At 46.3% G+C, this 13,100-nt stretch overlaps 1 protein-coding gene, 1 long non-coding RNA gene and 1 pseudogene across 2 annotated transcripts in view; 2 read left to right on the top strand and 1 right to left on the bottom strand.

Moving 5' to 3' along the window:
- The window catches only part of LOC138786892 (uncharacterized), a 35,274-nt gene extending 27,274 nt beyond the window's left edge, over window positions 1-8,000 (bottom strand). Inside the window, exons 1-2 of the long non-coding RNA XR_011362246.1 lie at window positions 7,949-8,000; window positions 515-637 (exon numbers count right to left, since the gene is read on the bottom strand). This is a non-coding gene — a long non-coding RNA (uncharacterized lncRNA). The remainder of the gene's footprint in view (window positions 1-514; window positions 638-7,948) is intronic.
- The window catches only part of LOC138786597 (zinc finger protein 208-like), a 646,972-nt pseudogene that overhangs the window by 186,440 nt on the left and 447,432 nt on the right, over window positions 1-13,100 (top strand).
- Window positions 1-13,100, top strand: part of LOC138786727 (zinc finger protein 271-like) — a 256,641-nt gene that overhangs the window by 196,837 nt on the left and 46,704 nt on the right. The window lies entirely within an intron of this gene.

Below are 13,100 nucleotides of genomic sequence, written 5' to 3'. Positions count from 1 at the left end.
TCAGCAGCTCCACCATCTTGTTGGTGACTTCTAGGATCTTCTCTTCCTCCATTTCCTCATGTATCAGGGGCCCCGGGATTGGGCTCAGGGTTCTTCCCCATCCTTCACACCCAGGGGTCCCACAGCGCCCACTAGAGGACTTCTTCACTACTGTGTAATCCTGTGTATGGAGAGACACATTACTATCACTCCATCCATTCCCAGAATCCCTCACCTCTCCAGTCCTATCCATCTGTTATTCCATAGATAAGAATGATGTCATGATGACATCACTCCCAGAATCCCTCACCTCCCCAGTCCTATCCATCTGTTATTCCATAGATAAGAATGATGTCATGATGACATCACTCCCAGAATCCCTCACCTCTCCAGTCCTATCCATCTGTTATTCCATAGATAAGAATGATGTCATGATGACATCACTCCCAGAATCCCTCACCTCTCCAGTCCTATCCATCTGTTATTCCATAGATAAGAATGATGTCATGATGACATCACTCCCAGAATCCCTCACCTCCCCAGTAAGCAGGAAGAGTATGGGTAGGGTGAGGGTTATTATCCTCTCGGCCATCTTGTCTCTGTCTCTCTCCATGGTTGATGGGTCGGTCTCTTATATAGAAGATATCAGCAGAGGATCCTGGAGAGATGAATAGAAAGTAGAGGATACAATGTATAATAAAGAATGGGAATAAAAAGTACAACAATCCCGGCACAGCGATAGGAAGAGACAAGTTATGAATGTGTAAGATGTTTGAGCTCATGTGATGTCAGAGACAGAAAACTTCATCCTCACAACTCAGTACTGGGGGGGGGGGGGGGGGGGGCAGCTAATGTCTCATGGTCCCTGGTGCTAGAGCTCATGCTGGCCGCCCGCTCTGTACTGCCACCTCTGTCCAGAGCAGAAGAGGGTTTCTATGGGGATTTGCTGCTGCTCTGGACAGTTCCTGACATGGACAGAGGTGGCAGCAGAGAGCACTGTGTCAGACTGGAAAGAATACACCACTTCCTGCAGGACATACAGCAGCTGATAAGTACTGGAAGACTGGAGATTTTTAAATAGAAGTAAATTACAAATCTATATAACTTTCTGAAACCATTTGATTTGAAAGAAAATGATTTTCGCCGGATAAGCTCTTTACCATCTCCATGACACATCCAGCAGATATACATGGGGGCCTACAGACGCTGATCACATTGCTGATCTATAGTGTCTTGCTATTGCACTTATACACAGAGATCTCAGCAGCAGCGCACACTAGCAGGAGGAGGGGGAGGGGCAGGAAGGATTTCCACATGTACCTTGTGTCTGGCCCCTCCTCCTCTCCAGTGATTGGTGCTCAGGAGGCAAGGGGCGGGGCAGAGAGGAGAGCAGTGACCCTGTAGTGCTGGATGAGCTGAAGTGATGTGTATGCAGCAGAGCCCTGTGTGTAATGTACATGTAGCTGAGCTGTATGTGTGTAATGTACATGTAGCTGAGCTGTATGTGTGTAATGTACATGTAGCTGAGCTGTATGTGTGTAATGTACATGTAGCTGAGCTGTATGTGTGTAATGTACATGTAGCTGAGCTGTATATGTGTGTAATGTACATGTAGCTGAGCTGTATGTGTGTAATGTACATGTAGCTGAGCTGTATGTGTGTAATGTACATGTAGCTGAGCTGTATATGTGTAATGTACATGTAGCTGAGCTGTATGTGTGTAATGTACATGTAGCTGAGCTGTATGTGTGTAATGTACATGTAGCTGAGCTGTATGTGTGTAATGTACATGTAGCTGAGCTGTATATGTGTAATGTACATGTAGCTGAGCTGTATGTGTGTAATGTACATGTAGCTAAGCTGTATGTGTGTAATGTACATGTAGCTGAGCTGTATGTGTGTAATGTACATGTAGCTGAGCTGTATATGTGTAATGTACATGTAGCTGAGCTGTATGTGTGTAATGTACATGTAGCTGAGCTGTATGTGTGTGTAATGTACATGTAGCTGAGCTGTATATGTGTAATGTACATGTAGCTGAGCTGTATATGTGTAATGTACATGTAGCTGAGCTGTATGTGTGTAATGTACATGTAACTAAGCTGTATGTGTGTAATGTACATGTAGCTGAGCTGTATGTGTGTAATGTACATGTAGCTGAGCTGTATGTGTGTAATGTACATGTAGCTGAGCTGTATGTGTGTAATGTACATGTAGCTGAGCTGTATGTGTGTAATGTACATGTAGCTGAGCTGTATGTGTGTAATGTACATGTAGCTGAGCTGTATGTGTGTAATGTACATGTAGCTGAGCTGTATGTGTGTAATGTACATGTAGCTGAGCTGTATATGTGTAATGTACATGTAGCTGAGCTGTATATGTGTAATGTACATGTAGCTGAGCTGTATGTGTGTAATTACATGTAGCTGAGCTGTATGTGTGTAATTACATGTAGCTGAGCTGTATATGTGTAATGTACATGTAGCTGAGCTGTATATGTGTGTAATGTACATGTAGCTGAGCTGTATGTGTGTAATGTACATGTAGCTGAGCTGTATGTGTGTAATGTACATGTAGCTGAGCTGTATATGTGTAATGTACATGTAGCTGAGCTGTATATGTGTAATGTACATGTAGCTGAGCTGTATGTGTGTAATGTACATGTAGCTGAGCTGTATATGTGTAATGTACATGTAGCTGAGCTGTATATGTGTAATGTACATGTAGCTGAGCTGTATGTGTGTAATGTACATGTAGCTGAGCTGTATGTGTGTAATGTACATGTAGCTGAGCTGTATGTGTGTAATTGCAGTGAGCCGGGGTGTGTGGAAGAGAGTGAGGGGATGAGGAGAGGATGATGGTGGTGGTGGTTGTTGGTTTGTCCGCTGGTTGTACCTCTCCTGAGTGTAGCGCTGAGCTCCTAAGTGAGGGGATACACTAATGGATGCAGGGGGAGAGCATGCTGTACCTGCAGGATGGCTGGGTCTTGTGGTGCACCGCAGCCCTGGGCTCTGTCTTGTCACAGGTGGGCACGAGAGCTTCTGCAGGTACAGGGACTCTCTGGCACTTCCATGAGTTCTCTCTCTCTTGTGGGCTACTGCAGAGGTTCCTGTAGGGGGGCTGCACCTGTGTGTCAGTGGTGTGGACCTGTAGTTCTCCCGGGGCCAACCCCATATACTGCTGTCCGGTAATCAGGCCCTCGATAATGGTGTGGTGCAGGTAGGCCAGGACAACAGGGAGACAAGGAGGGAGGCGGTATAACAATAACTCCTTTACTGATGGACTTGTAGGTGTTGTTACAGTCCTGTGGCATACTGCAGTTAGGACTGGTGGCCTTGACTGGGTTACTGTGCTCCGGGTCGCCATCAGGAATTTTGGGGCCCCATACACCCGGAGTGTCTGGGCCCCCCCCCCCCCCCCCCCCATTAACAATGTGACATATCTGTGACTGATGTCTCTGGTGCGGCGTGCAGCTGTCTGTAGAAGATTGGTTGCTTTGGATACGTCCCACGCCAGACCAGCTCCATGCATGATCCATACTTTCAAAAAAACATGGTAACCCAACCTCCCAGCAGCCTGTGCGTCTGAACATCACTCCAGAGACACCAACTTTGTGACAGGTAACCTTTGAAACATACCTGTTGTTTTTTAAAAAAATTGACACGTCACAGAGACATGTCAAAAGTTTTGATCTGTCCGGGTCTGAGTGTTCACACCTGTACTGATCAGGAGAAGACCGCTGCAGCGCATCCTCTCCCCACTCTGTGTAAGAAAAACAGAAACACGCTCCATAGACTTATGGGAGGAGATTTATCAAACATGGTGTAAAGTAAAACTGGCTCAGTTGCCCCTAGCAACCAATCAGATTCCACCTTTCATTTTCCAAAGAGTCTGTGAGGAATGAAAGGTGGAATCTGATTGGTTGCTAGGGGCAACTGAGCCAGTTTTACTTTACACCATGTTTGTTAATCTCCCCCAAAGTCCTCTCCCTACTCGTTCTTCTGACCAGTACAGGTGTGAACACTCAGACCCGGACTGATCAAAACTTTTGACAAGTCTCTATGATGTCTCTATGACATGTCAAATGTTTTTTAAAAAGACAGTGACACTTTAAGGCCATGACGAACACTTTGACCTCATTAAAATAACACACATGCATCATATACACACACAACACACACACTGTATATATTACATACATCATATACACACACAACACACATACTGTATACATTACATACCGTCATATACACACAACACATACTGTAAACATTACATACATCATATACACACAACGCACATACTGTAAACATTACATACATCATATACACACAACGCACATACTGTATACATTACATATATCATACACACACAACACACATACTGTATACATTTAATACATCATATACACACACAACACATACTGTATACATTAAATAAATAAAATCCCCACTACCTAAACGAACCACGATACAGTGTGGTTACTGGACGCCTTCGCCCATACCAAGCCGGGACCCGATGGTCCGATAAGCCCGCTGTGGCTTAATGCAAGAATGATAAAGTTCTGCAGCAGCTGAGGTATGTGAGGTTCTTCAGCAGCTAGGGTGTATTATAAGGTTCTGCAGCAGCTGAGGTATAGTATGAGGTTCTTCAGCAGCTGATGTGTGTATTATAAGGTTCTGCAGCAGCTGAGGCGTATGAAGTTCTTCAGCAGCTGAGGTGTATTATAAGGTTCTGCAGCAGCTGAGGTGTATTATAAGGTTCTGCAGCAACTAAAGTGTGTTATAAGGTTCTGCAGCAGCTGAGGTGTATTATGAGATTCTGCAGCAGCTGAGGTGTATGATGAGGTTCTGCAGCAGCTGGGCTATATGCTGGAACTTACAACAATTACAGCTAAAAGTTGTTGTCTGTTAAGAGGCTGTTGCTTATAAAGATACACATAGAACCTCATAATACACCACAGCTGCTGCAGAACATCATAACACACACCCCAGCTGCTGCAGAACATCACCATACACCTCAGCTGCTGCAGAACCTCACCATACACCTCAGCTGCTGCAGAACCTCACCATACACCTCAGCTGCTGCAGAACCTCACCATACACCTCAGCTGCTGCAGAACCTCATCATACACCCCAGCTGCTGCAGAACCTCATCATACACCTCAGCTGCTGCAGAACCTCACCATACACCTCAGCTGCTGCAGAACCTCATCATACACCTCAGCTGCTGCAGAACCTCACCATACACCTCAGCTGCTGCAGAACCTCATCATACACCCCAGCTGCTGCAGAACCTCATCATACACCCCAGCTGCTGCAGAACCTCATCATACACCCCAGCTGCTGCAGAACCTCATCATACACCTCAGCTGCTGCAGAACCTCATCATACACCTCAGCTGCTGCAGAACCTCATCATACACCACGAGGCTGAAGTTGGTTTCTTATTCGGCCAGTTTCTTATTCGGAGGATTTTTCTTTTTCCTGGCTTAGCTATTATTCTTACAGAAAATGTATAATATTCGTACCCTACCGTAAGTGAGGAGCCCTGAGGAGATTGGTGATAAAAATGGCCAAAAGGAGCCCAAGGTTGGCATAAAAATGGGCATCAAAGTAAAAACACTAAATTATGATTTAAAAATAAAATTGACTTTGGGCCACTGATCTCACACTGATAATATACAGAGAGGGGGGACCCCGCATCACACTGATACTACACAGAGAGAGGGACCCCGCATCACACTGATACTACACAGAGAGGGGGGACCCCGCATCACACTGATACTACACAGAGAGGGGGGACCCCGCATCACACTGATACTACACAGAGAGGGGGGACCCCGCATCACACTGATACTACACAGAGAGGGATCCCCCGCATCACACTGATAATATACAGAGAGGGGGGACCCCGCATCACACTAATACTACACAGAGAGGGGGGACCCCGCATCACACTGATACTACACAGAGAGAGGGGGGACCCCGCATCACACTGATACTACACAGAGAGGGGGGACCCCGCATCACACTGATACTACACAGAGAGGGACCCCGCATCACACTGATACTACACAGAGAGAGGAGACCCCGCATCACACTGATACTACACAGAGAGGGGAGACCCCGCATCATACCCAAGAGAGTCCAGCCTGGCCCAAAGTGGTTCTGGGTATAAAAACTGGCATCAAAGTGGGCACATAGGCGTTTTTCCTAATTTGAATAAGTAACAGCTGTTTTCAAAGGGTTAAATGAGTTTGGGCCACTGATCTCACACTGATACTACACAGAGAGGGACGCCCAGCATCACAGTGATAATACACAGAGAGTAGCTCCAGTGCTCCTAATGGTCTTTATGTACAATGGAGCAAATGGCAAATGCAAATGTCGGAACTCTCCGCTGCCGAATCAGTGATATACAGCCTGTCTATGGGAGGGATCACGCGCCTACGTTCTCCTCGACTCCAGTGGAGAGACGCGGAGAGCAGAGGCAGGCGGGATTCTGCAGCGGAGAGTTCCGACGCAGAATTCCACCAATTTTACTCTGTGTGAGCTGACCTTAAAGGGGAACTACCTGGAGGTGAGAGAAATCTAACCTGCTGATATGTCCCTATTGCAGCGGAGACGCCATGAATGAAGCGATGTCTCTTATCTTCATCCTCGATGCCGTTGTGGTGCAGTTTGGCGTTTGCCCCACTGTACATACAGACCATTAGGAGCACTGGAGCCACTCTCTGTGTATTATCAATATGATGCGGGGTCCCCCTCTCTGTGTGCTATCACAGTGAGATCAGTGGCCCGAACTCATTTAACCCTTTGAAAACAACTGTTATTATTCAAATCATAAAAAATGCCTATGTGCCCATTTCGATGCCAGTTTTTATACCCAGAACCACTTTGGGCCAGGCTGGACTCTCTTGGATGTGATGCGGGGTCCCCCCTCTCTGTGTAGTATCAGTGTGAGATCAGTGGCCCGAAGTCAATTAACCCTTTGAAAACACCTGTTACTTATTCAATTTAGGAAAAAACGCCTATGTGCCCACTTTGATGCCAGTTTTTACACCCAGAACCACTTTGGGCCAGGCTGGACTCTGTTGGATGTGATGTGGGGTCCCCCCTCTCTGTGTAGTATCAGTGTGATGCGGGGTCCCCCCTCTCTGTGTAGTATCAGTGTGATGCGGGGTCCCTCTCTGTGTAGTATCAGTGTGATGCGGGGTCCCTCCTCTCTCTGTGTAGTATCAGTGTGATGCGGGGTCCCCCCTCTCTGTGTAGTATCAGTGTGATGCGGGGTCCCCCCTCTCTGTGTAGTATCAGTGTGATGCGGGGTCCCCCCTCTCTGTGTAGTATCAGTGTGATGCGGGGTCGCCCCTCTCTGTGTAGTATCAGTGTGATGCGGGGTCCCCCCTCTCTGTGTAGTATCAGTGTGATGCGGGGTCCCCCCTCTCTGTGTAGTATCAGTGTGATGCGGGGTCCCCCCTCTCTGTATATTATCAGTGTGAGATCAGTGGCCCGAAGTCAATTTTATTTTTAAATCATAATTTAGTGTTTTTACTTTCATACCCATTTTTATGCCAACCTTGGGCTCCTTTTGGCCATGTTTATCACCAATCTCCTCAGGGCTCCTCAGTTACAGCAGGTTATGAATATTATACATTTTCTGTAAGAATAATAGCTAAACCAGGAGAAAGAAAAATCCTCCGAATAAGAAACCAACTTCAGCCTTGTTCATACACCTCAACTGCTGCAGAGCCTCCTTATACACACCTCAGCTGCTGCAGAACATCATACACCTTACCTGATGCAGAACCCCATACACCCCAGCTGCTGCAGAACCCCATACACCCCAGCTGCTGCAGAACCCCATACACCCCAGCTGCTGCAGAACATCATACACCTCAGCTGATGCAGAACCTCACCTAACATCATCTTTTAGCTGTAATATACACACACACACACTTACTTACTTACACTCTTCTCAGGGAAACTCCTGGGGGCCATGTGGTGTGTCCTTATCTTCTGGTATTCTGCACACAGCTGCTCTAGGCCCCTCCCCCTCCTTCTCCTCTTCTGTCCCCGAATGAGAGAAAGCAGCCAGAGAAGCTAGTGAGGAGGTGGGGGAGGGGGGGGGACTGTGACCCTGCCTGTCAGCTATGACAGGAAAGAGCAGTGTGCGGTACAGCTGTCAGGAGCTTCAGCGGCCCCCCTGGATTCTAGTTTTGGCCTGGGACCCTGACATGTGTGTAATATACATGTAGCAGAGCTGTATGTGTGTAATGTACATGTAGCTGAGCTGTATATATATGTAATGTACATGTAGCTGAGCTGTATATGTGTAATGTACATGTAGCTGAGCTGTATATATATGTAATGTACAGGTAGCTGAGCTGTATGTGTGTAATGTACATGTAGCTGAGCTGTATATGTGTGTAATGTACATGTAGCTGAGCTGTATGTGTGTAATGTACATGTAGCTGAGCTGTATGTGTGTAATGTACATGTAGCTGAGCTGTATATGTGTAATGTACATGTAGCTGAGCTGTATATGTGTAATGTACATGTAGCTGAGCTGTATGTGTGTAATGTATATGTAGCTGTTATTTTAAAACAACGGCTGTTATATTGAAATAATGGCAGTTATTTACTGTTATATGGCGGCCTCCACTCAGTTTCAACATTGTGTGAACAGATCCCTTCTGTGTTTTTAATCCACTCCTGGTTTTGGTTACAATATGAGGACCATAATACTGACTGAAATATATACGTAGTGTGAACCCAGCCTAGAGCTGTATATGTGTAATGTACATGTAGCTGAGCTGTATGTGTGTAATGTACATGTAGCTGAGCTGTATGTGTGTAATGTACATGTAGCTGAGCTGTATATGTGTAATGTACATGTAGCTGAGCTGTATGTGTGTAGTGTACATGTAGCTGAGCTGTATGTGTACACAGTAGAGCTGTATGTGTGTAATGTACATGTAGCTGAGCTGTATATATGTGTAATGTACATGTAGCTGAGCTGTATATGTGTAATGTACATGTAGCTGAGCTGTACGTGTGTAATGTACATGTAGCTGAGCTGTATATGTGTAATGTACATGTAGCTGAGCTGTATATGTGTAATGTACATGTAGCTGAGCTGTATGTGTGTAATGTACATGTTGCTGAGCTGTATGTGTGTAATGTACATGTAGCTGAGCTGTATGTGTGTAATGTACATGTAGCTGAGCTGTATGGGTACACGGTAGAGCTCTACAGGGCCGGCTTAAGGGTAGTTGGTGCCCTGTGCGTAATTTTCTTTTGGTGCGGAATTTTTTTTTTTTGCGGCCCGTCATTGACAGTGAGGACCTGGTGGCATATAGCAGCTGGTCCCCACGTGCTTAGCTCCTGAGCTCACTTCAAAGCACTGCCAGACTCCATGACGTAAGGGTAAGGCATGGGACCTTAACCCTTTAAGGACATGGCCCATTTTCGTTTTTACGTTTTCGGTTTTTCCTCCTTGTGTTTAAAAGGTCATAGCACTTGCATTTTTCCACCTAGAAACCCACATGACCCCTTATTTCTTGCGTCACTAATTGTACTTTGCAATTACAGGCTGAATTTTTGCATAAAGTACACTGCGAAACCAGAAAAAAATTCGAAGTGTGGTGAAATTGAAAAAAAAAACGCATTTCTTTTATTTGGGGGAAATGTGTTTTTACGCCATTCACCCTGGGGTAAAACTGACTTGTTATGCATGTTCCTCAAGTCGTTACGATTAAAACGATATATAACATGTATAACTTATATTGTATCTGATGGCCTGTAAAAAATTCAAACCGTTGTTAACCAATATACGTTCCTTAAAATCGCTCCATTCCCAGGCTTATAGCGCTTTTATCCTTTGGTCTATGGGGCTGTGCGAGGTGTCATTTTTTGCGCCATGATTTGATCTTTCTATCGGTACCTTGATTGCCCATATACGTCTTTTTGATCGCTTTTTATTACATTTTTTCTGGATTTGATGCGACCAAAAATGCGCAATTTTGCACTTTGGGATTTTTTTGTGCTGACGCCGTTTACCGTACGAGATCAGGAATGTGATTAATTAATAGTTCGGGCGATTACGCACGCGGCGATAGCAAACATGTTTATTTATTTATTTATTTGTTTACTTTTATTTAAAACCTGGGAAAAGGGGGGTGATTCAGACTTTTATTAGGGGAGGGGGCTTTTTACTATTAACAACACTTTTTTTTTTTTTTTTACACATATACTAGAAGCCCCCCTGGGGTTAGGGTTATTCCCCCCTGGGGTTAGGGTTATTCCCCCCTGGGGTTAGGGTTATTCCCCCCTGGGGTTAGGGTTATTCCCCCTGGGGGACTTCTAGTATATACACTTGGATCTCTCATTGATATCTCTGCAGCATAGATATGCTGCAGAGATCCATGAGATCGGCACTCGTTTGCTTTCGGCTGCTGCAGCCGGAAACAAACGAGTGCCGAGCCGAGGACGGCGCCATCTTGGACGCGTCCCCGGCCGGCATCAGTAACGGAGATCGCTCCTCCGGGACAAGGTCCCGGAGGAGCGATCTCCCCCACTAGACACCAGGGAAACGTTGCCTCCGGTAATCGGAGGCAGCTGTCAACTTTGACAGCTGCCTCCGATTAGCTAATTAGCGGGCACGGCGATCAGACCGTGCCCGCTAATAGCGGCGGTCCCGGGCTACACGCGGCACCCGGGATCGCGGCACTTCAAAGCGGGGCCGCCGCGCGGCCCCGCTTTGAAGTGCAAGTGAGGACATAGGACGTACCGGTACGTCCTATGTCCTTAAGAGGTTAAAGGGGTAGTGCACCAAAAAAATTTTTCTTTCAAATCAACTGCTGCCATGAAGTGCCAGAGATTTGTAATTTACTTCTATTAAAAAATCTCAAGCCTTCCAGTACTTATCAGCTGCTGTGTGTCCAGCAGGAAGTGGTGTTTTCTTTCCTGTCTGACACAGTGCTCTCTGTTGCCGACTCTGTCCATGTCAGGAACTGTCCAGAGAAGGAGAAAACGTCTCCTGCTCTCCAGACTGGAAATAATACCACTTCCTGCTGGGCATACAGCTGCTGATAAGTACTGGAAGGCTTGAGATTTTTTAATAGAAGTAAATTACAAATCTCTGGCACTTCATGGCAGCAGTTGATTTGAAAGAAAAAATTTTTTGGTGCACTACCCCTTTAAGGCTGCATTCCCACGTTCCGTGATCCTGACGTATCACGGACGTGGAATGCATGTACCGGAGTCCCCCCGCACCCGGACAGCATCTGTAATTAGATGCTGGGAGCGGGGGAGACTGTATTCATAAGCACCGCGCTGTAGTAACAGCACCGTGCGGCTGATTCATTACAGCGCTTATGAATACAGTCTCCCCCGCTCCCAGCATCTAATTACAGATGCTGTCCGGGCGCGGGGGGACTCCGGTACACGGAACGTGGGAATGCAGCCTAAGAGGTTAAGGCCTTGAACATTCCTGGCCAGTACTTCAAGGGATACCATTGCATTGGTGAGAGAAGGAGGAGGAGGACCACCTTGAGGTGCGGGATCCCAGCACAGAGAGGTTACCAGGAAACAACAGAGCAAGCACACACCACACGTACTCAATAGACCTTCAGAACCTGTAAGAAAGGCAAATACAATGCATTATACACAGCCAAAACATAGTGAAGAGGTAATGCCTCAACTGGAGAACAAGTCAGGAGATATCTAAGGGTCCATTTACACAGAAAGACTATCTGCCAAAGATCTGAAGCCAAAGCCAGGAATGGATTTATAAAGAGGAGAAATCTCAGTCTTTCCTTTATGACCTGATCTCTGTTTATAGTCTGTTTCTGGCTTTGGCTTCAAATCTTTGGCAGATAATCTTTCTGTGTAAACGGGCCCTAACACAAAGCCCAAATCATGTAGACTAGTGATGAGCGAGCATGTTCGTCCGAGCTTGGTACTCGATCGAGCATTAGGGTACTCGATGGTACTCGTTACTTGGACGAGCATCTCGCGATACTCGAGAAAATCATCCGTTTCCTGTAAGTTTGGGCGCTATTTCTCAGCCAATAAACATGCAGGAAACTCTTTGGTACATCCTGTGATCACGTGGGACCCATACATGTCGATAGCAGCGATTGGTTGACCAGATCAGATGACCCTGCCATATAAAACGCGCAGCCGGCAGTGCTCGCTTCAGACGCTGGAAGAGATTAGGGACAGAGTTGCTGCTGGTCAGGGAGAGTGTCAGTGTAGGATTTAGCGTTCCAGTAGGCAGGGTATATACTAGCAATACAAACTAACAGCTCTTTTCAGGGCTTCAAAGCGTTTTTTAATAGTATTACTACAGATTGCTGGCTGGGACTTGCAGTGCTGCTACCACGATTTCACCAGCACACTGTGGTGATCGGCTGTTGGCAGAAAGGGGACATTAGGTGTTGCATACAGACTCCTAAGAAGTGCTCAGTGTACTCTTTTTTGATTTTGGGGCTGGTGGTGCTGCTACATTGTATTGCTGGGATTTGTAGTACACCTGCATAGAACTTCACTGCTCATTGTACGGGGGTGTCAGAGAGTGTGTACACTGTAGGTGCAGCCACCACCAGATTGTATCCCACAGCCCCCAAAACTAGTGGTTACTACATTGTATTGCTGGGATTTGTAGTACACCTGCATAGAACTTCACTGGTCATTGTAATGGGGTGTCACAGAGTGTGTGTCTAGGTCCAGCCACTACCAGATTGTATTGCACAGCCCCCCAAAACTAGTGGGTACTACATTGTATTGCTGGGATTTGTAGTACACCTGCATAGAACCTCACTGCTCATTGTAAGGGGGTATCACAGAGTGTGTGTATAGGGTAGGGGGTAGAAGTGGGGAGTCACATTATGCAGGGAATGTTACCCCAACTGCTACAGTGAAATTGAAAATCGAAAGGGTGGTGGGGGTAGGAGTGGGGAGTCACATTATGCAGGGAATGTTACCCCAACTGCTACAGTCAATTTGAAAATCGAAAGGGTGGGGGGGGGGGGAGAAATGGGGAGTCACATTATGCAGGGAATGTTACCCCAACTGCTACAGTCAAATTGAAAATCGAAACGGTGGTGTGGGGAGTCAC

Source organism: Dendropsophus ebraccatus, chromosome 3, assembly GCF_027789765.1.
Source record: "Dendropsophus ebraccatus isolate aDenEbr1 chromosome 3, aDenEbr1.pat, whole genome shotgun sequence".
Lineage (NCBI taxonomy): Eukaryota > Metazoa > Chordata > Amphibia > Anura > Hylidae > Dendropsophus > Dendropsophus ebraccatus.
The sequence above is the reverse complement of the archived record's forward strand: the minus strand, read 5'-3'. Positions and strand labels throughout refer to the sequence as shown.